Here is a 27,976-nt window from a genome sequence, read left to right as displayed (position 1 = left end):
AAGTCGTTTTAGGAAGTTTTATAATTGGCACAACTAAGTTTGCAATTTACAAGTCCAAGATGGCAAAATGGAGAATGTTGTACTCAGTGTAAAAATCGACCGGTTTGAAAAATAAAAAATGGTTTCCTCCTCAGAGGTTATGACGTGTTTTGGGTGTGGAGCTTAGGGGCACGTGAAGAGTGTTTGTCGCAATGCGGTTACACCGCAACAAAGTGAAGGTTCGGTGAGGAACCACAAACTAATGGAGAGAAGGTGAATCGGGAGCCTAGCCCCCCCCCCCCCGGCTGAGGTGTTTGACGAATTGCACTCGTCCACCCCGACCGGAGCTAGAGAGAGGGTGTCTAATCGTGACGTAATTAATCCACCCCACTAAACGAGGAAGTGAAAGTGGTTGCTTCCTCTCCTTTACCATCCACTGTACAGGACAGTGTAGACGATATGGAGGTGTCCGTTGCGGATACCAGGAAAAAGGCCAAAAACGGTCAAATGTTGATGCCTTTGATGCGAAGGAGCAGAATAAGGTCCAGATCGTGTCAGGCTCGGTGGATCTCTGAGGGACGACTGACATTGGAAACCCCTTGGTGGTCCCGGAGTCGTGTGCGGATGTGGAAACTTCGCTTGCTCCACTGGCCGACTCCGAGCGGGACACAGACAACGGTGAGGTATCTCAGGATGTTTTAAGCGTTTGTCCTGTTCGCCAAACTTGTTCAGACGAGTTAACAGCTATGTCTGACAATGATGGAGAAATAGATAAAGGGGAAAATCCCTGTGAGATAAATGTCAACCCCTCTCTCACAGATGATGATGTAAGGGTTGTAGAGGGGAAGGACATGGACAAGGCAAATTCGGAGGGGTCCGTAAGCAAAGCAGAACTTTCTGTTTAGCCAAAAGTAAATGTTCCACAAGTAATAGGAGAGGTTAGATGAAGCACTTGATTCAGATGAAACTTCTTCTACCCCACATTTTCGTGCTTTAAGCTCTCAAGAGGATGAAGGGAGAAACGACACAACGTTAGTGTCTCAAGAAAATGTGATTAAATTCCTGGATGATACGTTCAGGAAAAGATACGTAAAAATCAAAGATTACTTCCCGAATTTACACGATTTCATTAAAACTGCAAGGAGTATGATTCGTGAACCTTATCAGGTTAACATGTCAGATCCTCAATTCCAAAGGTTAAGGAAATGTGTTACTCGGGCTGGTAAAGAGCTTCAAGAATAAAGGCCCGGTCACACCTTGACGTTTTAGCCAACGTATGCCGATTTTTGAATTTTTTTTCTAAAACGCTGGCACACGTTGAATACGTTATGGGTAAGTTTTGATAACATTGAGAGCACGCTGAAAAACACTGCCATTCGTCGTTGTACGCTGGCTTTAAACGTTGTACTTTTTGGTTGTCCTCAAATTTTTTCATGCTTGAAATTTCATGACGTATGCCGGCGTATGACTCACACGTTCCGCTACGCTGGCCACAAGTTGTATGCACGGTCTGCGATCGTTGACAGACGTCAACACAAGCTACTTGTAAGTTAATCATAAGTTGAGACATGCCGAGGTAATGTTTAGCGTACCCGAAACTTATTTCTAACCTATGATTAACGTGTTGTTGGCACGTTACGCGATCGTTGCCACACATCGACAGACGTTACTTTTAAGTTACTCATAGGCTGAAAGACGTCGGTATAATGGATCGTCCTTGCGTCAGCGTCCACGGCCACGGCCAGGACACTTATTTGCAGCATTCTTCAAACTTTTCTTCGGCATGACGAGGATGTTCACACTTCGATGTCTAGCTTGGCTATGATTCCAATTGTCCATCGGCAGCGTCTATTTAAAATAGTCGAGTTTGAGCGTTTTAACACGTTCAGAAGAAACGCTTCAAATTTCCAAACCCCATCGTCAAAAAACAAAGGCGAGTGACATCAATTTAAATCGTTCATTGTAAACAATGAAACTAGCTGAGTGGTACCGTTTAAAAGTCGTTGAGTGTAAAAAAATCCAATTGTTGAGCGCAAGCGTCTACTTTCAATAGTGGAGATGCAGCCATTTAAATCGTTGAGTGGCAGCCGATGAACCTACCCGTGGACACGCGGACGCAAGGACGATCCATCATAACCCACACCCTCCCCCTCACACTCACCTACTACTGCCAACATGAATAAACTACTACTAATACTAATACTAATACTAATACTAATACTGATACTGTTACTGCTGACATGGACATCGACTCAAAAAGGAACTCGAAAACACTGTTGGGTTCCCCTTTTATGAGCAGCATTTTTATATACCAATTCCCAAAACCGCTGGGAACACGTCTTTATATGGCAGTTGTAAGCTAGAAACACGTTCATTTTTTTTTTTTTTTTGTCGACCGGAAGACGTCATTGGAATACGTCTACATACGTCGATGTGTGTTGGGACTACGTAAAGAATTGGTTCAAAGCACGTCAAACATAAGTTAGAAATAAGTTTCGCGTAAAAACGACATTACCGCGACGTGTTTCGACTTATGAGTAGCTTATAAGTAGCCTTTGTGGACGTGTGTAAGCGTCCACATATCGTGTGTAAAACTTATCCCCATCGCATGCGGAACGTGTGTCATACGCCGAGTACGTCGTAAAATTTTGAACATGTTTAAAATTTCTTGACGTACTCTACTTACTACGACGTATGATAGCGTGCTTTAGCGTTCTACTCACGTATACCAAACTTACTCATACCGTATTTGACGTGCCCCAACGTTTTAGACACATTTTTCTTAGGTCAGCATATGCTGGCAAGATCGCCAAGGTGTGACCGCGATGTTGACACTTCCATTTCGACGGCAGTTATGATTCGAATCGTTGTGCGTCAGCCTTTTAATAGGCTACGTCACGACATCGTCGGCGATGCGTGCAACGCGCTATGCCTAAGTTAGACTATCGTTGGACATCGGTTGTGTAGGCCAACAACAGGTTCAGCATTCGTTGGTATAAGTTATCTATAACACAACGAAACGTTCTGTGTCCATTACTAATATGTTATGCATACGACCAACTCGTTATGAATACGTCCGAATCTTAAAAAAAAACATCAAAAGTTCAACGTCAGCCAGCGTTTTACATACATTTTAATACGTTGCCATCGCTGGCTAAAACGTCAAGGTGTGACCAGGCCTTAACTAACAGAATGGAGATAAAAGTAGCATCTCTGAACTTCAATGGAGGCCGCAGTTGTGTGCGTCGCCTCCAGGTATTTCAGCTCTTCAAAAATGGAAAAAAATGATGTGTTAATGCGACAGGAGACGCATGCAAATCAGTCTACTGAGAATGAGTGGTGTAAAATCTTTAAAGGTTGTCTTTTTTTTCTCGAGTGCGCTTGTTGAGGCCAAGACTGGTGTGGCAATAGTGTTGTATCCTCGACTCCAGCCTTTGGAGATAACTTGTAAGGAAATTTGCAAAGTTTACTTACTGTCTGTGCAATTTGTCAGTAGTAACCTAAAGATTTACATGACAAATGTTTACTGTCCTAGTGCTAACTCTGAAAGAGGTGCCTTGCTGTACAAGTTGGCAGAGTTTGGAAGCACCATTGACTTAACCATGTTGTTGTGTCTGGGGGGTGACTACAACTGCACCCTCAACCCACAACTTGATCGGAACACTTGTGAGCCTCATCCACCCAGTGCATGGCCTTTGGCACAGCTAGTCAAAAAGTTTAAATTGGTGGATGTGTGGCAGGTACAAAACCGTAATATCCGTCAGTATACATGGGTTTGTGCATCAATAAATGTTTTGACGATGGCTCGCCTCGACAGATTTTATGTTAATCATGAAATGGTAAACATTGTTAAGAACTCTTATATAAGGCCGTCTGGTTTTTCCGATCATCACATGATTGTTATGGTGTGTGGCTTTCCTCATCATGTCTGTGGAAGGGCATATTGGACTTTTAATTTGAAACTTTTACAAAGTGCACATTTTATAGAACCTTTTAAAATGGTTTGGGAAAATGCGAGTCACAAAAGGGTTCATATTTGAACTTAAGACAATGGTGGGACTGCACAAAGTCCCAAATCAAATGTTTTTGCCAATAATACTGCTCTTCCAGCACATACAACGCTTTTAGTGTGATATCTGCTTTAAAAAACGATATACTTCTCTGTGAGCAGAAAGCTGGATTGTCTAGCGTGAATGTCCAGCAGTTGTCGGAGAAAAGGACCCTTCTGGCTGAAATGGTGAAAGAGCGGGCGGCCGGTGCTTTCGTCCGACTGCGGAACAAAAAAATCCAACTTGACACACCAAACAAAGGATTCTTCAATTTTGAAAAAAATGGTCAAGACCTCTCAACAAATCCATGCTTTGCGCTCTTCTGGTGGTGATTTGTTGACCTCCCAGAGTGATATCAAGCATGAACTACAAGACTATTTTTCTAAACTCTTCGCAAAAAGAGCTGTGAATGAGGAGAACAGGAATGTGATGCTTGAATAGCTCCCTTCTCTGTCTGAAGACCAACAACAATTGCTTGAGCCTGGCATTTCTCTTGTAGAACTTACTGCTGCTCTCAAGGATAGCAAGGATGGGAAAGCCCCTGGACGAGACGGCCTTCCGGCTGAATTTTATAAGGTTTTCTGTGACATTCTAGGCCCTACTCTTATTGAGGTCTTTCAGGAGAGTGTTGAACAAGGTGAATTGCCATTGAGCTGCCGGAGGGCAGTTTTGTGTCTCCTTCCGAAGAAAGGAAACCTGCATGAGACCGCAAATTGGCGGCCTGTGTCACTTCTCAACACGGGCTATAAAATATAGTCAAAAGCACTTGCAACCCGTCTAAAGGAAGTCATCTCCTTCTTGATTGGCACTGATCAATCATTCAGATGATTGAATCTTTCAGTTCTGTGTTCCAGAACGTTCCATATACGATAGTATTTTTTTGGTGAGAGACTTGATCAGTCTCGGTCGAACTACATCTCCTGGTTTTGGTTTATTACTTTTAGGTCAAGAAAAAGCTTTTGACAGTGTTAACCATTCTTTTTTGTTTGATGTATTAAGGAGAACAGGGTTTGGGGAAAAATTTATTGCTTATGTTAAATTATTGTACAAAAATGCATCTTGTCTGCTGAAGGTTAATAATAGTCTTTGTTACCCCTTCCCCTTTCAGTGAGGCATCCGTCAGGGCTGTGCGCTATCAGGCATGCTCTACAATCTATCCGTTGAACCTTTATTAGTTTTACTTCAGAACTCAGTGTTAGGAGTCTCTCTTTCACAAAACTCCAAAGTCGTTGTTTCAGCTTATGCTGATGATATTTGTGTTGCTATTGCAAATCAAAAATATGTTTCTGAGGTCTCTTGTTGCCTTACCCAGTTTGAGCTTGCTTCTACTGCAAGGGTAAATTGGAAAAAAGTGTAGCTTTTTAGGTGGGCCCCAGATCGCCTTCCTCGTCGCTGCCTGTTTTACCAGGAGGAATACAGTGGAGTAGTGAGGGGTTTTAATATTTAGGTTTATTTCTAGGAATTGAAGCGTATAAACAAAAAAATTGGGAGAATTTCCTGGAAAAAATGAAATTGAAACTGGCAAGGTGGAGAAGATTGTACCTCCTTCTCTCGATTAAGACACGGGTGTCAATCATAAACAACCTGGTGGTTCCATTTATTTGGCATAGAGTTATCCCACTTGAACCTCCGAGATACTTGATCACAGGCGTTCAGAGGGTTCTGACTGATTTTTTTCTGGGGTGGCCACCATTGGCTGGGCCCAGACGTGGTCTGCAGACCCCGAAATGCGGGTGGTCAAAATCTGATGCATATCCCAAGTCGGATAATGGTATTCCGGATTTCCACAATCAAGCGCTTACTGTACAGTGAGTGTGTTCTTGGCGACCTCTCACAACCGCCTGTTTGCAGAAAGTGGAAGGTCTGAAATATGACCGTGAACTTTTCCTTATCGACCTCTAACACGTTGACATGTTTCAGCTCCCCAGTTTTCATCAGAGCCTTTTGAATGCTTGGCAAGTCCTCGGAGTGCAACGTTTGGAGGTATCATACGATGCCCAAAAGTTTGTACATGAGCCATTAGTTCGGAATCCTTTATTCTCTGGAATTTCAACCTCCAGGTCATTTATTCATTGTTTCACCAGTGTTGAAATAAACAGAGTGCGAGACTTGTTGCAGCCATCCTCGAATGCCTGGCTACCTGTGAGCTCACTTTCATCAAAAACTGGTGTTCGTTCTGCTCGTATTGTGGAAAATGTCTTGAAAGCAGTAATTCAAACCTTTCATCGACTAAACATCGTGTGGACTGGGGTGGATGAAGTGGTAGACTCACGTCTCTATTTCCCTGAACTTCAAATTGCCTCAAAAAAACAAGAGGGTGTGTTCTCCTCAAACTTAGAGGAAATTGGTGTGTTTCACATCATGGGGAAAACAGCTATCTACAACATATGTCTGGAAGCATGTATACCTGGTTTTACAAAACTGTTGAAAAATCGGTGGAATGAGACCTTACCTGCTGGAGCTTTTTTAACTCCAGTGTGGAACAAAATGTGTAGTTCTCCAACTCTTGGGTGAACTGGAGACCTGAATTGGAGACTAGCACATCAAGCCCTGGTCACACAGGCATGACTCCATAAGTTTAATTCTTTTTTTTTTTGTATACCTTGGTCGAGGCTCGTATGAGAGCTAACACACAATTCACAGCAACGAGGCATGAGACAATAGGGGCGGGAGTGGAAGGGACAAAACAGTGGGGAACAGACACATTAGGTGAACTGTGGAAGGGAGAGGGATGGGGATGGGACGGGGAACATGGCGAAGAGAAGATGGACATTACAGGGACTTTCAGGAAGGAAAGCAGGAGAATTGAAGGAAGTGGGCTTGGGTGGATTATCGGGGGTAGAAAAGATCGAGGATTTGGATGGGGGAAGATAAGAGGTGGTGGTGAACAGCTGTTTTGAAAGCCTGGAGGGAAGAATGGGAAAGAATAGAGTGAGGAAGTTTATTCCAAAGGCGGGAAAAAAGAGGAATGAAAGAGTGAAGATGGGCAGTGATTCGTGATTTTGGTAGTTTTACCAGAAGGGGGTTGTTGGCGGACCTTGAGCGTGCTGTGGAAATGTGGTGGGGACAAATCGCAGAGAGAGCAGGGGGGGCAAGGCTGGAGAGGAGTCGGTAGAAGACAGAAAGACCACCGACCAACCTGCGGTGATTGAGTGAGAGGCCCAAAGACTCAGCTTCATTGGGGGAGATGCCGATGATCTTAAATGCCCTGGTTTCGACAGCGTGAAGCCGAGAATGGTGGGAGGCAGGAGCACCAGCCCAGAGGGGAGAGCAGTACTCCATCAGGCTACGGACAAAAGCTTTGTAAGTGGTCAGGAGCTCAAGAGGGCCGAGGAAGGACTTTGCACGACAGAGGATTCCCAGTCGGCGACTGGCTTTTGAGGCGAGGTTGGAAATGTGACTTTCTCAGGAAAGGTCATGGCAGATAGTGAGACCCAGAAGCTTGAAAGAAAAGACTTCTTCCAGAGGATTGTTGAGAAAGTGGATGGGGGGGGGGGGTTTGTAAACGGTCCTTTCGAAGAGACATAGTGAGAGTGTGAGATTTGTCTGGATTGAAAGACATATTCCACGTGTTGGACCAGTTTGTGATTTTATCCAGATCTGCAGTGAGTGAAGAAGCTGCTGCTTGCCGGTCTGAGGGATGACAGATGGTACGGCAGAGGGTGGAGTCGTCGGCAAAGAGAAATAGAGGATTTTCCAGAGAGTCGGAGAGATCATTGATGAAAACCAGAAAAAGAACAGGGCCCAGAATGCTACCTTGAGGAACTCCAGCCTGCACAGGAAGAGGGGATGAAAGAACTCCATTTAGGGCCACACATTGACTGTGACAGGAGAGGAAGTCTGCGAGCCATGAGTGGAGATGGACTTGAATACCATGGGAAGAGAGTTTGGTGAGTAGGGCAGGGTGCCAGACTGTGTCAAAAGCACGTGATATGTCCAGGGATACGGCTCGGATTTCCTGTCTGGCATTGAGGACCTCCATCCATTGATGGGAGAGCAGAAGCAGCATATCCAGGGTAGAGTGACCTGGTCTGAAACCAAATTGATGATTGGAAATCAAGCCATTGGAGAAGAGGAAGGATTTCATGTCTGAAGCGATGATGGATTCCATCACCTTGCTGATGATTGGGAGAAGGCTGATTGGTCTGTAGTTACAAGGATCTGTTTTGCACCTTTTTATGCAGGGCAGTGATGTTAGCAGATTTCCAAGCAGATGGCAGATGACCTGAGGCAAATGAGAGGGTGAATAGAACAGAGAGAGGGTGAGCAAGAGCAGAAGAGCAGGCTTTGAGGACACGTGGGCTGATGCCGTCTGGACCGGTTGCAGAATCTGACTCGAGGTTTGAAAGCAAGCTCTCCACCTTGTCAGGAGAAAAGGATACAGAGTCCAGGGACAGTTGGGTGCGAGTGGGTAAAGTGGGTAGAGATAGAGATGGGTTTAGGACACAAGATTTAGCTGCAAACACCGAGTTTAGACATTCAGCTTTATCACGTGTGGAATCAGCAGTGCGGCTATTTGAGGTAAGGGAGGGGATGGAGGGGGAACATACACCAGAAACAGATTTGATTAAACGCCACCAGGATTTTGAGGAGGGAGAGAGGTTTGAGAGTTCCGACTTGAGATGAGAAAGATGTTGTTTTCTGGCTCTCCTGAGGGTAGATACACACTTGTTCCGAGCTTTGTGGAAAGAACTGAGATTTCCCTCAGTTGGGTTTGCTTTCCATGAGGCAAAGGCAAGTTGTTTCAGGACAACTGCCTCGCCACAAGCTTCAGTAAACCAAGGGCGGGAGGAAGCATAAGACAACTGAACACGAGAGGGGATAAATCTGTTCATGAGGGAGAGCAAGTTTCTTTGAAAGAATTCCCAGGATGAGTTGATGTTTGAGAAAGTAGTGATAGGAGACCAGTCTGTAAGTTTGATGGCTGCTCGGAGACCCTGCTAGTCGGCTTGAGTGAAATGCCAGACTCGACGGCGGTGAGGTGGTTCTCTGATAACAGCCAGAGAGATGTCCACTTTAACAAGGACGTGGTCAGAAGAACCAATTGGAGCGAAGGAAGAGCAGCAGATATTGTCAGGGAAATTTGTCAAAATCAGATCCAGAAGAGATGGAGTACCATTGGTTGAGATCCGGGTCGGGAAGTTGACCGATTGAGTCGCAGAAAGCTTTTGCTGAGGTGCCATGGCAGGTGAGAGAGGTACACACACCTAGCCAACTGGCGTGATGACAATTGAAGTCACCACATAAGAGGAAGAGAGAGTTTGGATGAGAAGATAGAAGATGGTCCATGTTTTCGGATAGTGAGGTGTAGATGGAGTCATCACTGTCCGGTGGACGGTACAGTACACATATAAACATGAGGTGGGAGTGGAGGAGAAGCGGAAGCCAGAGGTATTCCTGGGGGTGTGGGGGAGTGAGAGCAGTGCATGGAGAGTGAGGAATAGAATCTTTGATGAAGAGAGCAACACCTCCACCAGGACGAGGCTCATGTCTGTCATACCGTAAGAGGGAGTAACCAGGGAGAGATACTTGGGAGTCAGACACGTCTTGGGAGAGGAAAGTTTCTGTTCGGCAGATAATGTCTGGTTTGTCAGTGGCAACCTGGATGGAAAGATCTGAAAGGTTTGAGCGAAGGCCCCAGATATTTGAGGTCCACACTTTTAATGAAGAGGTAGGGGAGGAGGCTTTGGGTGCAGGGGGTGGGGGAGGGGTGGGTAGGACAAGGGCGAGGGGGGAGGTAAGGAGGGTTGCTAAAAGAGTGTGGGGTATTGCAGAATAGCGAGGGGAGGGGCTGAATGAGGAGGAGAAAAGGCTCTGTGGTGCTGGGGGGAGAGGGGGACAAGAGGCAAGGAAGAAGGCAGTTGAAGATTTGAGGAGGTGGAGTGAAGAGATGGAGGTGAGAGGGCAGTGGAGGGAGGCAGGTTGGTGGATGAGAGGGGGGGGCAAGTTAGAGAAGCAAGAGTGGGGGGGATGAAAGGTGGGAGAAAGGTGAGGGGGAATTTTTGAGAGAGGTGAGAGGGAGGCTTGGAGGGAGAAGAGTGGGATGGTTGCTTTGAGAGTGAGAGTAAGGGGTGAAGGGGGTGAGTTGGCACTGAAGTTGGAAAAAAAGAATGGTTGATGGAAAGCGAGCATCCATGGCAAACTGGTTTTTAAAAGTTTTAGGTCAGAGATGCGATTTAACACAATTCTTGATGGATGCAATGAAGGCGAATTCAGAGAATGGAGAGAAGAAGTGCTGTAATAGTTGGATTTTTTAGGCAAGGAATGAAGGAGAAGTCAAAATGAGAGCAGTCTGTTGAAATAGCAGAAGAGTAGTGCATTGTGAAACAGTAAAGAGTACCACACGTGTGAGAGAGGAAGATGAAGCATTACAAGATCGTTTTTGTTGTTAATATTAATGTATGAGAGAGTTGAACAGATTAGGTCATGGAAGTGTAAAAAAAAAAATCGAGGAAGAAGATGAGGAGGAAGTTAAGAGGAAGAAGAAGAAGCAGAATCGGGAGAAGGTGAGCGTGTTGTTGTTGTTGTTGGGTATATGTATATGTATATATGTATATATATATATATATATATATGTATTTTTTTTTTTTGAGATAAGAAAGAGATTAGTTGGGAGAATGGGGAATGTTTGGAAAGTGGGGAGGATGAAAATTGAAGGTAATGGGGAGGATAGAAATTGAAGGTAATGGGGAGAAAAAACAAACAAAAAAACGATCAAACACCGAGTGGAACCGGTAGGCCTCAAGCCTAGGCCTAGGCCTCAAACACCAGGTAAGAACGTCGATAAAAATACTCACAAAATAGCACGATTTTTGAAACAAAACCGAACTAGGAACACACAGTAACATGTAGGTGAGAAAATTAAACAGTTAAAACGGGACAAATAACAACCGGAAACTTAACTTTGAGAACGTCAGCAGGGAGCCCCGAAGGAGACCTCTCACCGCTCCAAAACCGGAACCGGAAGTAAAATTTCTGTTCCAATTTCTTGTCCTTTTTGTGATTTGATTGAAAATGTTGCCCACGTTTTCATTGAATGTAAGAGATTGGTACCCCTCTTTCTCTTCCTTCAACAGCTTTTCTATAAATTTAATTTTGTTTTTTCCTTTCCAGTCTTTATTTATGGAATTGGGGGGAATTATAAAAGTAAACCAGTCCTCTCGTTTTTGTCTTTTTCTGTTGGGCATTGCTAAACTGGCAATTTATAAAACCAGGAAAGTGAAATTGAAGGGGGAAAATGCAAATGTGCTTTTGTGCTTTAAAGGTATGGTTTCGGCACGAGTAAAAATGGAGCAGGCTTATCTTTTGAGCCTTGATATTGTGGGTGATCAGTGGTACACTGATGAGGTTTTGAGTTTCTTTTCGTGATGGAATCAGTTTGTAAAAGTGTAAAGTACTTACACTTACTTTTTGCATATATGTAATATTCTGTGGTGGTTTTGACATGAACAGACACCCTTGTTTGTATTGCTTTTGTTAAATTTATTTTGCTGTAAAATCGTTTGGATTTGTTTTTATGGAGTGTGCTTTTTCTGGTGTGTTTTGATACTTTTATATTAAAAGCATACAAAAGTCCACCCCCACCTCTCTCTCCCTCTCTCTCCCCCCCACCTCCTCTCTCTCTCCCCCCCCCCACCTCCTCTCTCTTTCTTTCTCTACCCGTCTCTCTTTCTCCCCCTCTCCCCCTCTCTTCCTCTCTCCCCTCTCTCCCCCTCTCTCTCTCTTTCTCTCTCCATCTCTCTCCCTCTCTCTCTCTCTCTCACCTTCCCTCTGTCCCTCTCCTCCTCACCCCTCTCTTCCCCTCCACTCCTCTCTCTCTCTCTTTCTCTCCACCCCCACCCCCTGTCTCTCTCTCTCTCTCTCTCTCTCTCTCTCTCTCTCTCTCTCTCTCTCTCTCTCTCTCTCTCTCTCTCTCTCTCTCTCTCTCTCTCTCTCTCTCTCTCTCTCTCTCTCTCTCTCTCTCTCTCTCTCTCTCTCTCTCTCTCTCTATCTCTCTCTCTCTCTCTCTCTCTCTCTCTCTCGCTCTGTGTCTCTCCCTCTCTCTCTTCTTTTTCTTATTTATTCCTACGTGAATGCACCCGGCGCTGCCCGGGTTCTTTTTGAATGAATTTAATCTTCTATACATATGTCTGATGCGAGCACAGTATCAGTTCCCTATTGAGCCATCGCAGTCATAGGCTAAGGGGGTTGGTGAGGGGAAATGCACCCCCTCCCCCCCCCCCCAGCCGAGGGGCCTTGCCACATAGCCTATAACCTTCCTGGGGCCCATCCTGACACTTTTTGTTTCAGTGGTTAGCTCCTATCTTTCACCTTTCAAGAGATTAGCGCGTGCAGACAAACAAACAAACAGACAAACAAAAACTTAAAATCATATGTTAGATATATTGTATATGGCGTTTGCCCCATGTCAATCGGCTGAACTTGAAAAATTAACGTTATGAAATCAGGTGATGACGTCATAATTCGGAAGACGGAAGTACAATTCTTTTACATCGGGACACTTCGGGTACATGTTCTGTCAGCATGTGAAGTTTGGTGAGGATCAGTCCAGTACTTTTTGCGTGCATAGGTCACAGAGAAACACACAAACAGACACACAGACACACTTTCAACTTTATATTTATAGATGTCATTGCTTGTGTCCAACCGTGTCCCACTGCATCGTCGTCTTTGTATTGCCTTTTTTATTTCTTTCACTTTGTTCTTTCATCAGCCTCGTTTTGTTTTTAATGTGATTGTAAGTGCATTTTTCTTTTGCATCACAATGAATTTAACAAGTTTGTATCTCTTCTTCACGGGATATTTCTGCCACAGCCACATACTCGGTATGGAATAACATTATTTTGTTTCCGAAAACAAAATACATAGTTCCGTGAATGACTGATGGTTATTTCCCCAATAGGTGAGGGAAAAAATGAGGGGTGATGGGAAGGGGTCATGCCCCCCACCCCTCCTTCCTGAAGTGGTATGGTCATGGGGAGCACAACTTAAGTTAACGGCATTGTCCTTATGTTTCATGAAGAGTTTGGTCTGCTTCTGGCTGTTGGTTTCTGGGTCAACCTTTTAATAAATTACCTGAATTTGAGGTGTAACTTGCCTTTTGAGCTTCTTTTTGGGCGAATCTGGATGGGGAACACAACCCCATGAGACCTTACTGTTCTGATGTATCGTACCAAATTTGGTCCATATCGGTCATGCAGTTTGTAAGGAAAATGTGTTTTCGTGACTATGACGGATTCGTGGAGGGAGGTTGTGGTCCCATTTCCAGGGGAGATACGGCCATGGGGAGCACAACTTCGAGTTAGGGCATGGCCATGATGCCGCATACCCACTTTGGTCTGGATCCGGTTGTCTGTTTCTGATAAGTTTTTTTGAACTAAATACCAATATTTGGGGCAAAATCCCCCTTTCACCCTCTTTATAGGGGGTACATCTGGATGGGAAGTGCAACACCATGAGACCTTGCAGTCTTGATGCATTGTACCAAATTTGGTCCATATCGGTCAGGTAGTTTGTGAGGAAAAGATGTTTTATTCAAATGTTAACGGATATACGGAGTACATAATATGTATGTATGGACCGATGGGCAGACACTGAGGACCCATTCTTTGAGCTTATTTCGGAGAAATAACCTAACAAATAGTCTGAGTAACTTGATATTTATCAGAAATCACCAAATAATGAGACCAACTTAAATTTTGCATGATGACAGGATTTCTTTGACTCTTGGAAGTATGCGCAATCATTTCTGAGCTCTCTGGCCTTGTTTTGTCTCTCATTCCAAGTTACAACTATAAACTCTCACCGTGTTGTTACCCATAGAGGTCGAGGCATCACTTTGTGGCCCATGCATCGGAAGGACGTTAAGCTGGAGGACTCATCTGCCAGCACTGGTTGTTGGTGAACGTTAAAATGATCCCATGGTGTCTTTTGCAAATATGAGGTGTTATTGCCAGCACACTGGCTAAATACCAAATTTCTGACTCTTTCAGATGAAAGTGAAGGTTGTTGGCAAGCCAATTTATGAAAGACTTGTGCTTGTAACGTTTCTTGTCGACCCCACAAGAAAAGTGGGAATAATTTGGGTCATTAAAGAAGTAGAGGTAGTTGTAGTAGTCGTAGTAGTACAAATACAGTACAGTAATGAGAATGGGTAGTAGTAGTGGTAGGAGTAGTATTTGTTGTAGTAATCGTAGTGGTGTAGTAATGTGAAGTAATCGTAATGAGAACGGGATTTCACTCATGGATTTCTTCCTCTAGTTGTACGTTGGTCGTTTATATAATTTTACAATCACCGAGACTTTTTACTGAAAAAGTATCCATTGTTATGGTGTAATGGGAGTACATTTGCCTTTGAGCTGTCTTGTCTGGGTTTGATTATCGATCCAACTCAAAAAAACACTGTCTGAGTGGTTCTTTGTCGGCAGGGCATTCATGAATAAGTGTGTCATCCCTCGCATGGACATTTAGGTGGGTACCCATCTGCGAGCATTAGTTAGTGAATGCTAAATATCTCATGGTGAACATATTCACAGTTTGTGAATGAGTCGGCGATTTTATCACTCGTACAATCACCAAATTCCAAATTCCTTCTCTTATGTGTAAGGAAACGGTCGCAGTAGCACAACGACACCACAGGATTATGGAACTTGCAAGCCAAATTTTAATTGGATTCTGGTTCAATATGTATTCGTACATGATGGCTTAAAAGTTACAAGGAGGGTGACAGTTCTTTTAGGATGACCTTGTAATCAATATGGAGGATCAGAATGTTCACTATTTTGTTATTTTACTTTATTTTATTTGCTGTGGCGCATGTTTCATAGTTACCCTCTACCCAAGTTATTTTGAATCCTGCAGAATTTTACTTTACTTCTTTTGTACAGAATTTTGTACAATCGTGCAACTTCGACAGCTTTATAATTTCCAACATCACATGTCACATCACATGAACAATTTGCATTTTCAGTTCAGTGCAATGTGAAAAATAATAGGGTAAATGGGTCCTATTAAATTCACCAGACATTAAATATAACATTTTCAAATTGTTAACAATGATCCACAACAATTGGCAGCTCTTCCACTTGAAACATTATGTTTACTTACACTATACTCTTAAAATTAATGAGACATCCCTTTTCTGTTTTGAGAATTGCTCATACTTCCATATTTTTATAACTGGGAATATATTCAGCCGACACTTAAAATACAAAACGAATGGTATCATTGCACAGTTTCGGAGCGTCATTTCTCAAATGCATTGGCTAACTTGAGGAGTTGCATTGAGGAATGAAAATTATCTCTCAGAGAGTGAGAAACTCTTTGGAGGATTTCAACTATCCTAATAATCTCCAAGTCCACCGTATATGTAGTAATAATGAATTGGAAGATGACAGACAATAACAACCCAAACTAGAAGGGTACTCGGTGGAGCCCATACCTTCACCAAGCTGAGTAGTTTATGTTTTTTATCCCCAATGATGGGCTACATTTGTATTCGGACCTCAACTAAAATTTAATTCACTTATTCTTGTCACCTAACCAACTCATCCACCAAGTTTCGGCCTAATCCGTCCATAACCTTTTGAGACATTGTACTATATATGGTTTTAGCCCTATCACTTAAAAATTCTCGGATCCAGATCCAGATTCAGATCTTCACCAAAATTGAAACAATTATTATTCCTCATCACACACCCAACCTGCCCATAAAATTGCATCCGAATCCATCCACAACTTTCAGAGACATCCTGCACACAAACAAGGAAGAAAGATGTGCATAGCATGGTACTTGCGAAATCCATAAAAATAATTGGTGATTGGATTCAATGACCAAATATGCAAATCCTCTTCAAAGTTGAAGTCAATCGGAAAAAAATATGGATTTTAGAAATTTGGCCTATTTCAACTTTTTGGCCTATGTTGACTTTTTGGCCTATGTTGACTTTTTGGTCTATGTTGATCTTAAAATTAATTGCCTCGTTGATTTTAGTGACCTTAAATATAAATCCTCTTCAAATTTCAAGTCAATCGGATGAAAATTGACAATTTTAGAAAATCAGCCTATATTGACCTTTTGGCCGATGTGGACCTCAAAAATAATTGGTGGTTGAATTCAGTGATCTGATATACAAATCCTCTTCAAATTTCTAGTCAATCAGATTAAATTTGATGATTTTAGAAATTTGACAAAGTTGTTGACCTTTGGCCTATGTTGGTTGATCTTTTTTGACCTTTTGATCTCAACAACAATAGGCTTCTGGCTTATGACGAACTCTACCAGGTTGTGAAGTTTCGTGAAGATCGATTTAAAGTTGAGACCTTAAGTGATTGACACACAAACATACAAACAGAATAAGGCACACAACCAACCAAAATACTCGAAGATCTTTGTTTTTTGAAAGTAAAAAACATCAAACCTCTGTTATATGACAAAAGTGGTTAGGGTCAAATGTCTGGTCAAACCTAGACAAGTTAATTGTTTGGGTAATTACTGGGATATCAGGCAAGCATCAGTGAATGGAATTTTGTGGAAGAGTGGCTGCACAAAAACCTTCCATCATTGCGGTCAATTCATGAGGTAAATTGGTGTGCAGGGAAAAAAAAAAGGGATCGTGGAACCTCAAAATGGTGAAATAGGATTTGTAGATCAGTCAGGTACATGTAGTTAAATCGTTTGGCAGAGACTTCAGTCTGTGAAAGAATCCCACTTATAGGTTTGAAGACAAACACAAAATCTGAATGAAATAGACAAGCGCTACGTAAGGAAGGATGGCGAATCCCATGTTAAGCCTATCAAAAATTAACAAGTTATTTGAATCAGGATCCAAATTGTGAAAATGGGATTTGTGGAGCAAGCAGGAATGCTTTGATCATTACAACACTTTCGAAATAATGTCTTAATGCTAAATGAGGAATTTTGCACATGCGCTGTGTGGGTTTACACTGATCCGGTTTTGCTCGTAGGGCACTTCTAACCTACCATGGCTAGCGCAAGATCTGGAATTCAAATCGTCTTTTAAACAGAATTTTCAGTATTTAATAGCTTCAAAATGGTTAACTATAATTGTTCTGTTCCTAAATGCAAATTGGACTCATGGAAATATAGGATATATGAGAAATATCGGTAGATGATTGGAGCTGTGTTCCTATTAGCCTATTATTATAATTAATAATTTATTATTATTATTCATATGAGTTGGGTTCCTATTATTATTAATCTCATGTTAATACAATAATGCAATTAGCTAGTGGCTGCCGTGGTTGTAACACACACACACACACACACACACACACACACACACACACACACACACACACACACACACACACACACACACACACACACACACACACACACGTGCACACAAACACACACACACACACACGTGCACACAAACACACATACACACACGTGCACACAAACACACATACACGGATGCTTCTCCTTTCACCAATAGATGCAAAAACGTAGTTATTTTTCTTAAAAAATTTTTTTTTACTTTGAACTAAACAAAACAATATATACTTGTAACATCACTCACACCCCATACAAACTTCCACTCTCACCCCACCCCCCTCTCTCCCAAACATGATTAATATCAAACATCATTCTAAGCTTATCCTGTGCATCAACAAGCCCCAGATATGACCTTCCCATCGGTGTTAAGAAGCACGAAGGTTTGCGTGGAATGCACCATGTATGAACCTTCGCTCTTTCATAGGCCCACATCGTCAAGAGTTTTTGCAATATGGACAGCAATATATCAACTTTTTAGACAAGTTGATCAGAAAGTTTATCAGAAAGTTTTGTTGTGCAAATTTGCACACCCTTTTCTCATGGGTATGCTTACAAGTACTTTCAGCTTCTTTAAAAGTTTTTTTAGTCATTTCATTTTACAATGCTTATCTGGAAGGCATGAAATACGGCCCATCCGCCCTGGTTTACTTTGTTACTCGGGGGTTTCTGCGCATACACGGCGAGCCATCTGGGGCGGATTACATCATTTTGAAAGTCGTGTATTTTAGAGTCAGAGTTGGCGCTGTAATTAAGACATAAGGATGTTATTGTCATAAATGATAAATTATATGAAATGGTCATTCACTAAGGTTGTTAGACATTGTCTATAAAATCACATGTTCCTTGAGTTTTAGTACAATAGTATACATGTGTTTGACCCACACTTTGGAGATGTTATCGGTGGAGAGGTTTTTGATTTTATGAAGAACGAGCAGGGGTACCTAGTGTTGCCCCGTGATGTTCTAATCCTGTTCGCATTTTGAAGAAATCAATTTGTTTTGTTTTTTGAATTTTGTAGGTGCCTAAAACACTTCCCTCCACCCACTAAAGATTGGGATTATTTAATATTACCTTTCACATAGCTACAAAGGTTTAGGCACTATAGAGCGATTATATAAATAAAAAATCCCCCCAAAAAATCGAATTGTTTTTCAAATTATTTTGCATAAAACACTCCATGGCAATCACTGATGCACCTCTGAAAGTTTGACGAAGATCCATTCAGCCTTCTCTCAGAAAAATCGTCACACACACACACACACACACACACACACACACACACACACACACACACACACACACACACACACACACACACACACACACACACACACACACACACACACACAGTGGCTCTCTTATAGTATATATGGAGCATAGCAATCCAGGCAGTCAGAAAATTTGTCAATCACCTACAAGTTGATAAAGGTCTCAATTGAGGTTTACTACCATTTCAACATTTGCAATTAAAATGGAGTGTTGTATAATTAGTGTCATTTGATGTATTGTTTTAACAATTCTTGTTCAATAAATTATTGTAATTATTGTGAGGAATGAATTTATGAAGTGTGTGTGTGTGTGTGTGTGTGTGTGTGTGTGTGTGTGTGTGTGTGTGTGTGTGTGTGTGTGTATAATTGTGTTCCGTTTGTAAGGGGGGTTAGATATTACTATAGAGGTTAGATATTACTATAGAGCAGATAGGAATGTATAGAGTAACACAGTCCGTGTTCGAGTAGTAAGTAGGCACATGTCAGCTTAAGGATCATCTTGAATGAATGTGCACCACACAGGGGATGGTGCATGGTAATAATTAGTTGGGGATTATGATTGAGGAATTGTGTGAATAAACTCTATGTAAACATCTACTGGGAGCACCAGGAGACGGTGGAAGAGCACAAAGAGCGGAGCTATGAATTTCCTCCGAGGGTCAGAGTTTTTGTTGCCACGGGAGAAGAGGGAGGAGCCTAATTGGGCAGTTGTTTGTGTGTGAGAGAGAGGACCTTAAAGTTCTGAGGTAAAACGGGAGAAAAGACTGCTGAGGAGAACGGAGAACTGAGGAGCTCGGTGGAGAACACATCTGAAAATGAGTTTGAGGAGAAAAAGGAGACCGAGAGGAGGATGCTGAGGAGAACAGTAAAGCCTAAAGGAGATCGTCCAGTTTTCCTGCCTTCACCCTGTGCTTGTTTGTCTGCCTGCTGCCTGTTTGTGGTCCTGCCCATCACCTAATCTCTCCTCATCACCTGCTTGTGGCTGCTCCGCATCCATCCAACCCCCCCCCCCCCCCCGACTACCATCAGAGCTGAATCCCCAAGTTTTGTCTCTTTCCCATCCGTTATTGAGTCCATAGTGAGGCATCTTAGTTTCTTTAGATTCCTCTCCTTCGCATTCTATATAATTATTTGTTAATTGCACTCCCTTAATTGCTCCCTCCCAACCTGCCATCGTATTCCTTTCATCAGATCAATCTTCCCCTGTTCTTTGGTTCAAGAATAAACCCAGTTGTTTTACAAGAGCTAAGGTTTTCGTGTTTCTCCTCATGACCCATGCGTGCGTTGTCCGCTATTAATTCGGAACGTCATCCAAGGGAGTAAAAAGACAATTCGGCTTATCCGTCCAGTGGCGTTGGTGTTAATCGACTTGGACACGATAGTATGAATAATATGTGTGTCATCACATATCAATACGTGTATAGATTATAATCTATCTATAATTCCAGCAATCTCTGTGTGTCTGTGTGTGTGTCTGTGACCGCTGTTTCTCGACAACCACTGGTCTGATTGAATTGAAACTTGCCAGGTATATTGCTGGGGACCTGAGTATGTGCCTTTTCAAGGTTTGATATTAATCGGACAAGTGCTTCCCAAGTTATGGCCATTTATTTACCAACCAATGAAAGGACACGTTGCTGTGTAGGCGTGGCCGTTGGGGAAGAGATCCTCAGTCGCGTTCCCCATTACGGGTTACAACGTACGCACTTCCGGATAGTGATGACTTAATGTATTCTAATAATTTCTCGATTTCTTATGCACATTTATAGATAAACACAATGCCCCAATCCAGTCGTCGTTTAGAGAGCGAAGGAACGGCCTGTGTGGTTGTTTGATTTTTTTTTTCACTCTCTTTTCTTCTCTTTGTGTTTTTCCTTGCGATGACATTGCGAAAAGGCAAAATACGTTGGCGCTAATTGAATAATTGGCCATTAAAACTAAATTGCGAATAATCATATCTGCGATATGTGAACTTCCGGGCCACGCACGTACGGGCACGCGAGAGCGAAGGAATGGCCTGTGTGGTTGTTGTTTCTGGCTCGTGGTTTGAAAGGTTTTTTTTGTTTTTTGGGGGGGTTTGCACGTACAACCACGCACGTACGGGCACACGAGAGTGAAGAAACAGCCTGTGTGGCTGCTGTTTCTGGCTAGCGGTTTGAAAGTTGTTTTTTTTTTTGCATGTACGGCCACGCACGTACGGGCACGTACTAGTACGTATAACACAGCATGTGAATTATGTGTATGCATGGTGTTGGCTTAATGGTTAGGGTGGTGGGCTTGGGATCCGAGGATCCTGAGTTTAAATCCCCCTCAGCTGTTGAATTAATTCCAGGTGTGGTTGACTCTGCCTGTCATCCTTCTGAGGTCGGCAAAATGAGTTCCAGCTTGCTGGTATCCTGTGTCGGAGTGGTGACCCGTCCAGGATTGTGCCTAATAGCCAAGGAGACCGTTTAGGCAGCCCCAACGCTCTGCACAGAGTACGGTCCCAATGGATGGATGTATACTGAAACTCAAAAGTAACTTACCACTTGTTTGAAATGTAATAAAATTGTAACAGTTCAAAACTAGAGGGGGAGCACTTGGGAGAGTGCAAAACGTCCGCCGCCAATACTGCTGGGTCACTCAAGTGAACCTTATATCTTATTCATTAAATATGATGTCAAGAGTGCTGACAGTTATAGTTCTTTTCTCCAACATTTTTTTTTTTGGGGGGGGTTGGAAATCACTTAAAACATGCAGAAATGCAAAAAAAGGAAATCGAAATTTTGTTGAAAAAAAAAAGTTGCAAAATTTTTTTTTTCTCGAACAATTATTTGGGGGGGGGGCTTGAAAATCACTCAAAAACATGTAGAAATGCAAAAACAATTTTTTTCTTTTTTGGGGGGGGGTAACAATTTTCTTGGGGGGGGGGTTGGAAATCACTTAAAACATGTAGAAATGTAAAATAAAAAAATTCTCTAACAATTTGGGGGGTTAGAAATCACTTAAAACATTTAGAAATGCAAAAAAAAAATTTTTTCTCTAAATGTTTTTTTTTGGGGGGGGGTTGGAAATCACTTAAAACATGTAGAAATGCAAAAAAAAAAATTATCTATTTTTTTTGGGGGGGGGGGTTGGAAATCACTTAAGACATGCAGAAATGCAAAAAAAAATTCTCTAATTTTTTTTTGGTGGGGGGGGGGGACCAAGTCCAAAATTTAATGGCATGATCCTTGGACCATACCTAACCCCCCTCCCCCCACCAAGTTTCGTCGAAATCCGTCGAGGAGTTTTTCCGTAATAATGTTCACAAACAAACAAACAAACAAACAGAAAGGGGTGAAAACAGTAACCTCCATCCATCTTCGAGGATGGCGGAGGTTAATAAAACAAACCAACAATTGCTAATTGAAACATTGGCATTTTATTGATGTCATGTCAAGTTTTTGACCTAGATACACCATCTCATAAGTTTGTTCTACAGTACAGAACAGCACAGGGTGCAATGTCAGTCCCCTTTCAATAGCGTGTGGCCACCATTGTTTTGGATACAGGCAGTGCATCGTCGGCGTATACTGCCTACCAGTCTTTGGATGGATTGCTGCTGGATTCTGTCCCACTCAGTCCTCAATGTCTGAAGCCATCTGACTTCGGACCATCTGCCTGTCCTGCTTTGCAGTGGTGATTCTTGGCCTCCCTGATCGAGGTCTGTCATCTGCAGAGTTGTGGAGAGTGTCTCTGTCCACCAGGGCCGATATCGTCTGGTGTGAACAGCCAAGGCGATGTGCCACCTCATGGTAGCTCAATCCGCCTTGCAGTATGCCCAAGGCACACTGCCGTTGATCCCTTGACAATCGTGGCATCTTGATTGAAATGCCCATTTTGCACTGGCCTTTTTAAAGCCAATATCAAGACATCACGTGCAGCTCATTAAAATCATCCCGTACCCCTTGGCTAATCACTGACAGTCAAAACGGCTGTTCAACATCTGTGCTATGAAGTGACCATTGAAGGTTCAAGTGACCATCCGTGACCGTTTTGTCTGACAGTGAGGATACTATTGTTCACACATTTACTACACGCAGTGTTATTGTTGATATTTGAAGGTTTAAAAGGTGGTAAGTTTCTTTTGCATTTCAGTATACATAATATGTATACATTATATGTGTACATTATACGTAATGTATAATATGTGTAATATGTCGCGTGCAGTATACTATATGTATGATCACATAGCAATATGTGTGTATTTCACGTGTGCATGGATAATCACGTGTGCACGTGTGTGTGCGTGTGTACATGCTACTACCACCGGTTGTCATCTCCACTCGCGAGTCTTTGGACTATGACTGAACAGAGCCATCCCCTGTCCTGAAGCATCCATCTTCACCCCAGCAAGGAACCACGACTCATGGCCAAGCCGTCTCCATATCTGGGCTCCGTTTAACGGAGCCTTGCCGAGTCCGAAAGCATCCATCTTCACCCCCACAATAAACCATGCAGACTCATAGACCAAGCCATCCCCTTCTCCGTTCTTCATTTCCTCCTCCGTCCCCAAAGTGGTGATGATGTAGATCTGCATGACCTCCCATGTGGTCTCCAGGGTATTCCTGGGTATGCCCAGTCTCATCCTTCTCGGTCTCATCCTTCCTCGGTGTCATCCTTCCTTGACAGGATAGAGTCTGCAAAACACAACAAGCTGCAAAGCAAGGCCATGGTGCCAGGCCGCGTCCCCAAACGCATGTCGATTGGCGCAACTCTGTGCGCCCTTCGCGCGGCCTTCTTCCCACCAAAGCTGCCATCCTCAGCTTGGTTTTTGATCGAATCAACATCATTGAATTTGGCACAGTCCTGGATCCCACGGAATTCAGTCCCATATGGGAAAAAGGGAGTCTCGCCAAGGCTCAGGTTTTCGGTGTGTGTGTGTGTGTGTGTGTGTGTGTGTGTGTGTGTGTGTGTGTGTGTGTGTGTGTGTGTGTGTGTGTGTGTGTGTGTGTGTGTGTGTGTGTGTGTGTGTGTGTGTATTTCATGCTTATTTCTTACTTTGTCTTCCTCATAATAAAGGCAATTTAGCTATAATGTGAAGCTATAGCCTCTGATGCCGTGATTATGGTAACAATACAGTTACTTTTTGAATGAACGTGCAGTTTTTAGTATTCCCCAAATCACGACACCAATTTGAAAGTGAGGCTGTACACGCTTCGCTTTGTAATTTTCAGCAGCACATTTAAATAAACTTCAATTACTAATAGCCGTTGAAGCAGCCAGGAAAATGATTTGAGTTCATTGTAATTACTATGATTGTATCATAAGTGGAATGCTAATTTATATGGAAAAAAATAAATGAAAAGGGATCTTTTGAAAGGCTAATATGCTCCCTGTGGTTTTCTGTGCATTTAGAGGAAAGACGCAGGTGCACTTCTCTTAACCCTTTGAAGCCCAATTGGCATCTGCACAACACATCTTGAGTTTATAAAATAGTAATGTCAAATTGATGACTCACAATTACCGCAGAGTGCACTTTAATTTGTGCATCTGTTTCTCTATTTATTTATTTTTTTCCTCTAAATTCCATTTTCCTTACGTCCAAGTGGTTTTCTTTTTCAATGCTGCGACAACTGTGAACCAAAAGCGTGTTACAGTCATCAATGGCACCATAGTCTCAGCTCCTGAGAAAATTATGTGTGACTATAAATACAAACTGTAAGCAAAGGAAACACAATTAAATGCATCATTGACTTCTATCATGGATGATAATTAAATGAGCCAAATTTAGAAAAACTATGTGTCAGAATTGCAGCTGGAATGTATCCCTCAGTGCTTGATAAAAGGCAAAGCTGAGAGTCCATGTTTATATACTCCTCACAAAAAATATTAAGCAACTCTTTTTGAACTTTGAATTACACGATGGTTTAACAGCTCAGAAATATGCATTATTCATGTGTATGCAAAAACCAAAGAAACCCAATCATGAAATTGGATGTGTGCAACAAGCAATGGTACAATTATCTGAACCCTAACTGAGCGATCCTGGAAATTCCCCTGCAAATCACGCCTCACACAAAATCTGTGTACATGACTGCACAAGACAAATGTCAATGCACTCTATGAATTGGTCACCCAATGAAGCAGCCCGTTTGGTACAAGTTTGCTTTTTTTAGTTTTCTATTTTGCTCCAAAGAAGGGTTAACGTGAGAAACGTCAGCTTCACCTTGCTTCTTGCTGCAGTTAGCTTCCACTGATCAACATTCTGTTTCCAGGAATGCCATCCATCGTTCTCCCTGTCCGCCGACACAGATCGACACCAGCCGGTACCAACAAGACTATATATCTACTCTATATGTGGTGTAAGTTACTTTATAAATGTATACCTGGTATTGGCTTCATGGTTAGGGTTGTGAGCTTGTGATTCGAGGATCTTGAGTACAAATCTTGCTTAGCAGCTATTGAATTAATACCAGGTGTGGTTGTCTCATCCTGTCATCCTTCTGAGGTCAGCATCATCTTTCTTGGCTCAGTACCATCAGACAAGACAAGGAACCGCGTTTCAACAGCACATTCTCTCCAGAATGAACGGCAAAGAGTCATCGACCATCGAATTAAGACCGAAACGTGTTGGAACACGCTTCATGCTAGTGCTACGAAGTCCAGTAGACTCCTGCACCACATCCTTCGACCACAGCACCATCGACAGTGAGCACGTACAATGGGCAACACAACACAACTGATGGGTGACACCTTGATGTCTTGTTCCTTTTTTTTTTTTTAAACACATCTACATTTTGCCTAGACTTCAACAAATGACATGCTCGAGTTTAGAGATGGGGTCGGGAGCTAACCAAATGAACAATACAAGCCTGTAAACTATTGTTGCTTCATTTCATGTGAGATGCTTATTATATATTAAGCAAAAGTGGAAGAACTTTTAGTGCTCTTCCCCCTTCCTATAGCAGTTCTTAATTTGTATTTTTTTTTTAATTCAATCCTTTTCCTAAAATTTGCTTTGCTTTCATGTATTCATTCTGTCGATCCTTAGCAAAGACTTTGATTCATAAAGTTTCCATTTGAAGTTGTTTTATGTAAGAAACAGACTCGGTGGCATATGTTTGGAGCACCCGCTCTGAGTCTGAGAGGTCAGCGGTTAGATTCAGATGGGTTTAATGACACGAAAGATACAGTATACTGACATGCAGCAGAATGTTTGTTCCCCCGAGCCTCGATCTCCCTCCCATTTCCAAGTTCCCACATTAACTCCTTCAACTCCTTCCAAAGTAAATCTCCCTTATGGCAGTGCATTATGATCGGAATTGATGAGGTAATGCATATTTTAAAGGAATCGAATTCCGTAATTGTGCGGCATATCGGAAGAATGTTGGATCAGAAAAATCAAGTGGAATTATGGCATACCAGATCACTAAAATAAAGTGGCACCCAAAACTCAGTGGCATCCTGGTTAGTGTCCAATCTGAGTGTAGGTATCCAACATGAATGATCTATCAGTCAGCAGTTCGACTCTGACCAGAGCCGAGTCATACTAAACACTTTAAAAGCGGTCTGTGCTGCTTCCTCACCTGGCAGTCAGCATTTCGAGGATAGAGTATGGATGCATCCCGTGGGTTGATATCCTGTGGTCAGGTCAGGTATGGGAGCATGCGCAGGAGCAGTGCATCGCTGCATCCACTTTGCACAGGTACTTCAGGGGCCTCTGTCTGGCCATCTCCCACGCAGATGCCTGGCCCATCTCCATCTCCTTGAGATGCTGATCAACCTGCTGCACCATGAGACACATGGTTGGACCATTGGCCTCCTCCACTCATGAGGGTTCCTCGCTGAGAAAATCTGGTGAGCAGGATCAGCATCAGGAAAATGAGCCACATGTCCATACAGCCGAAGCTGATGCTCACGGACTATGCAGGTAACAAATTTCATTTGAGTCTCTCTCAGCAACCGCTCGTTGGACACAAAGTCTGATCAGTGAGAGCCAAGGATTCTCAGAAGAGACCTGGTACCAAAGGAACTACGTCTCCATCAGAGTCCAAGTCTCATATCCATAAAGCAAAACTGGAAGCACCAAGGACCTGAAGACTCGGACTTTCGTCCTCCTGCACAGGTACCGGCAGCGCCACACCCCATGATCCAGTGAATCCATGACTCCCCAGGCCCGACCCAGACATCTGTTGACCTCTGGCTCACAGCCAGCAGAGACATGAATATCATTCCCAAGTTAAGTGAATCTCTCCGTGACCTCAACATCCTCGCAACAAACAGATACAGACAGGACAGCAGCATCCAAGATGTCAATGAAAGCCTGGATCTTACTTTTGACCCAGGCAACCCGTAATCCCAGCGGCTCCGCTCCTCGTTCAGTACATCAAGAACCCCCAAAAGGATGTCTGGAGTCTCCACAAAGATGGCTGGATCATCTGTGAAATCAAGGTTAGAGATCTTGACATTTCCAGGATATGCACTGCAGCTTGATCTCTCCGACATCCTCCAGGAATCCAGTCCATACAAGCGCTGAAAAGTGTGGGGGCCAGTACACACCCCTGACGAGCTCCAGTAACAACTGGAAATAAGTCAGAGATGGTATCACCACATCTCACAGCCTCAGTACCAAAGCATAGTTCAGACTTCAGATTGATCAATTTTACTGGCACCCCACGAAGACCAACAATCATCCAGAGGGCATCCCGATTAACTGAATCAAATGCTTCACAGAAATCAACATAGGCTGCAAGCAGCCCCTGCAAAAACTCTCATCTGCTTTCGCTGAGGACCCGAATAGAAAGAACACGGTCAATCGTTGACCTCCTTGGTGTAAACCCTGACTGCTCTGGACACTGGTACTCAAGCAGATGGTGGCAAACCCTTTTTGTTTTGTTTTTGTACACATTGTCGATGCTCGTATGAGAGCTAATACACAACGCACAGCAAGGGGGGTATGAGACAAGAGGGGTGGGAGAGAGAAGGATAAAACAGTGGGGAACAGAGACATTAGGAGATATGTGGAAGGGAGCGAGATGGGGGTGGGGAACATGGGGAGTACAAGATGGACATTACAGGGACTTTCAGGAAGGAAAGCAGGGAATTTGAAGGAGGTTGGTTTGGAGTGAATTAACGGGGTAGAAAAGATAGAGGTTTTGATGGGGGAAGATAAGAGGTGGTGGTGACCAACTGTTTTGAAGGCCTGGAGGGAAGAATGGGATTGAATAGAGTGTGGGAGTTTCTTCCAAAGGCGGGAAAAAAAAAGAGGAATGAAAGTGTGAAGGTGAGCAGTGATTCATGATTTTGGTAGTTTTATGAGAAGGGGGTTGTGGCGGACCTTTCACACCCTGTGGAAATATGGTGGGGACGTATCGCAGACAGAGCAGGGGGGTGAGACCGGAGGGGAGATGGTAGAA

At 43.0% G+C, this 27,976-nt stretch overlaps 1 long non-coding RNA gene across 1 annotated transcript; it reads left to right on the top strand.

The window, feature by feature from the left end:
• Positions 1-450: 450 nt before the first annotated feature.
• On the top strand, positions 451-26,076 carry LOC147032982 (uncharacterized). Its single transcript, XR_015052212.1, has 3 exons — positions 451-657; positions 24,836-24,922; positions 25,074-26,076. It is a non-coding gene; the product is annotated as an uncharacterized LOC147032982 (long non-coding RNA).
• The last annotated feature ends 1,900 nt before the right edge of the window (positions 26,077-27,976 follow it).

Source organism: Eptatretus burgeri, chromosome 2, assembly GCF_056783735.1.
Source record: "Eptatretus burgeri isolate ZD-2024b chromosome 2, Ebu_testis_v1, whole genome shotgun sequence".
Lineage (NCBI taxonomy): Eukaryota > Metazoa > Chordata > Myxini > Myxiniformes > Myxinidae > Eptatretus > Eptatretus burgeri.
This window is presented reverse-complemented; position numbering and strand designations above follow the sequence as displayed.